Here is a 3,958-nt window from a genome sequence, read left to right as displayed (position 1 = left end):
AAAAAGTATATGTGTATATATATATACACACACACATATACATATACACACACATATATATACACACACGTGCATATATATTTTGTATATATGTATTTTGTATATATATTTTGTATATTATATATATTTTGTGTATATACATATACACACACACATGTAGTTCTGAGTGTCACATTCTTAGGACTGCAGAAATTGTCTGAGGCCTCATCCTTCATGTCAGAAGGTCTAAGTACAGTACTTCTTGATTCATGGCCTGTTAGAATTGCTCTGGATGTCAGATGAGGGGCCGGATCTCCGATGGTGGGGAGTAGAGGAGGCCTCTAGTCTCTCAGGAAACCAGAACCTGACTGTTCTCCACTGCGGATCTTTAATCAGGGCTTGGTGGCAAAGCTGACACGTACTCGGTCCACCCCCAGGTAGGCGAAGCACAGGAGTGTGGCTGTCTTCTCCAGTTCCCTCTGCTCCAGGACAGGCTCAGGCACCTTCCAGAGTGTTTTGCTTCATATTCGGTTTGTCTGTCCTCTCTCCACTCTCCCATTCCCCCTGCATACCCACCCTCTCCCCACCAGCCATTAGAAAGCTTTGTCTCAAGGGCAGTAGCAGGAGCGTGGCTCTTGGTAACCATAGGCAACCATGAATCCCTATTAGCTATTTGTGCTATATTTGTAAGGCACATTCCGGCCACTAACTGGGTAAACAGGAAAATGTGCTTTAAAGGTTTTCTTGCGTGGTAAAATTGTCTCCCTTTTTTTTCTCCTTTTTTGCAGAATGACCAGTCCATGGGTGAGATGCAGATAATCGGAGGTGATGATCTTTCAACACTGGCTGGAAAGGTTTGTTAATGTAGCTGTGCTCAGACTGCATTGATGTCTGGGGGCATCGGTGACCTGCATTTCAGGTCAGCACTCACAGGACATTTCAGACACTCTCCCGGGTTTTCCAATTCATACAAATGGCTGTGTGAATCCTTTTAATGATCTCCCCTTTCTAAAACACTCTTTTTAGAATGCTTCCAAGACACCATGCAGACCAAATCTTTCTTCTCCAAGCTTCCTTCCAATCTTATTTCAGACAGCAAAACCCCTTTGCCCACCTTGTTCTAATCCTTTTCTACTCATCTTTCCAGGCACCTTCTGAAAAGGAAGCTTTCCCTTTATTTATTCATCTGCCTTTTTTTTCTCATTCATCCTCCGCACCTAGGCTCTTCAGTAAGACATTTACACAGGTTCATTGACATGTACAAAATCTTGGGAGGGAAGAGAAAAGGACCTCTTAAGAGTGCATTTTCAGCACTTTGCCTTTTTTTCTATTAAAAAGAATGTAAACTATTAGATAATAGGAAGAACACCTCCAGTTTTAACTTGGAGTTCCAAATCTGCCAGTGCTTAATAATTAAGTGAAAAGACTGTTTAGATTCTGACATAAATACATAAACTGGAAAGAAGGGTTGTTTCCTAACGAAAATGATGTTCGTGGAATGTTACTTGAAATGCAAGTTTGCTGTGAATAAAAGCAATCCGGAATTTGTTTTTGTTCAGCAGTACTGACCTAGCTTGTATCCCTTATCCCTGAACAGCTTGGCTTTCTAAGTAAAATGGATTAGTCTATTACACAAGCTTAATCTCTCATACTTGTGGTTGTTATTGTTATGCAATGCCTGGGTAGGAAAAAAATAGCAGCCACATTTAATAAAAATATGTGTAATAATCTTAGGATCGCTATAGAGCCACAAGGACTTTTTTTTTTAGACAGAGTCTCACTCTGTCCCTAGGTTGGAGTGCAGTGGCAGGATCTCAGCTCACTGCAGCCTCCACCTCCTGGTTTCAAATGATTCCCCTGCCTCAGCCTCCCAAGTAGCTGGGATTACAGGCACCTGCCACCATGCCCGGGTAATTTTTGTATTTTTAGTAGAGATGGGGTTTCACCACATTGGACAGGCTGGTCTCAAACTCCTGACCTCAAGTGATCCACCTGCTTTGGCCACCCAAAGTGGAGCCACAAGGACTCTGACTACAAAACAGCATACTTCCCTCTACTCTGAAGACAGCATAGTAGATTCATGTGTTAAATGGCTATCCAGCAGTAAATTGTGTTCCATAAAAATTGGAATTAACCTGCTGATGTTAATGCATCACTAAGCCACCATTTGATGTTACTGTTACATTGGTACCTGAAACAACATCCTAGAAAGCTAAAATACTAAAAGTAATTTCCAGAAATTCATAAGTTTTAACGACCCTGGAGTGGTCTTTAGCACGTCATTTTAGGATTTTATTGTAGGACATTTCCTTACAGGTTTATTACACAAAAGAAATAGTTTACCTTGTGCTTTTGCTGTGGAGTCTGTCAAAGTGACAACTCTAAGATTCCTAAATGAATGCCAAGAAGAAATTTGCACGTAGACGGCGGGGCATGGTGGCTCATGCCTGTAATCCCAGCACTTTCAGAGGCTGAGGTGGGCAGTTCATTTGAGGTCGAGAGTTCGAGACCTGCCAGGCCGAAATAGCAAAACCCTGTCTCTCCTAAAAATACGAAAATAAGCCAGGTATGGTGGTGCACACCTGTAATCCCAGCTACTCGGGAGGCTGAGGAGGAGGATCACTTAAGCCCAAGAGTTAAGGCTGCAGTGAGCTATGATCGCACCAGTGCACTCCAGCCTGGGCGACAGAACAAGACTCTGTCCCTTAAAAAAAAAAATAATAATCTCTATATCCATACCTTGTTTCCACTAGAGTCCTTTCCACAAGTTGCAATGTTTACCTTAGGGCTTTTTATTTGCCTGTCTGCCCGACCAGGAAGTCAGCATGCAGTGGGCAGAGACCATACCTGGTCCATAACAAATTGGAATAAATATTTGGTGACTGAACAAGTGGATGGTCCTCTTATGTGGAAATTAGAAAGAAGTCTTCGATTAAGAGAGGACAGGGCAGAGGGAAATGGTAAATAAACCCACCTGATCACACCCAAGGACACACCCACCAGCTGGTTAAGTTGAGAGGTGGAGAGAAAGGTGCTGAGTGAGGGAAGAGCGCCCTCTTTGTTGAGGCAGGAGGGCTTCCTCACAGGAGACTCAAGGGGGACTGAGGAAGTGAATGCAACACAGCTGAGGTGGAGCAGTGAAAAAAATTTCACTTAGCTTTTAAAATTTCCTTTTCCTTAAAAAAGATAAAGGCCTTCCAATATGCCTTGGCATAACACCAAATAACCACCAGAAGTAGCCAGAGCCCAGTTTGAACATCACAGTCGTAAGCATTTTAGAAAGTATTTCTGGCATGAGTCAATGGATCATGTAGGTAGAGGCAACGTATTGTTTGTGGAGTTTTTCAGCTATAGGGGAACTATTAAAATCCATTTGTTCCTATTCGATAGGTAATAAAAATCATTAGTTGTCACTGGGCTTGGGAAACTTAAATACCCATTACAGCCCTGGGGAAGGGTTTTAGGTCTTATAGAGTGAGTTTGTTAGCATTTAAGTTATAGTTGCTGCCTTAGAATAGTAGGCTGCTACAATGACTTCTTTGGGTAGCCATTTTCATAAGAAATAAAATACAATATATGAGTAAGGCTGAAAAAAAAAAAAAAGATAAAGGCCTTCATATGACCCACCCTGTTCATTCATTCTTCATTCAGCCTCTCCATGAAAGGTTATCAATTAAATTAGATAGAAAAAATAAGACACACTATTCAATGGCAATGTAGAGTGACCATGGTTAACAGCAATGTGTTGTATATTTCAAAGTAGCTAGAAGACTTGAAATGTTCCCAACACATAGAAATGATAGACGGTCAAGGCAGTGGCTCCCCCAAATACCCTGACCTGCTCATTGCATATTCTGTGCATGTAACTCCATAAATACATAAAACATTGTGTATCAATGAAAAAATAAAATTTAAAAAATAAGAATTGGCAAGATTTTATAAATATATTTTAGAGGCTCTCCAAAATCTTTCCATCATG

General features: G+C 41.3%; 1 protein-coding gene across 1 annotated transcript in view; it reads left to right on the top strand.

Annotated features, from left to right (window-relative positions):
* The window catches only part of PRTFDC1 (phosphoribosyl transferase domain containing 1), a 124,578-nt gene that overhangs the window by 95,822 nt on the left and 24,798 nt on the right, over positions 1 to 3,958 (top strand). The window lies entirely within an intron of this gene.

This window comes from Mandrillus leucophaeus, unplaced genomic scaffold (assembly GCF_000951045.1).
Source record: "Mandrillus leucophaeus isolate KB7577 unplaced genomic scaffold, Mleu.le_1.0 Scaffold673, whole genome shotgun sequence".
Classification (NCBI taxonomy): domain Eukaryota; kingdom Metazoa; phylum Chordata; class Mammalia; order Primates; family Cercopithecidae; genus Mandrillus; species Mandrillus leucophaeus.
This window is presented reverse-complemented; position numbering and strand designations above follow the sequence as displayed.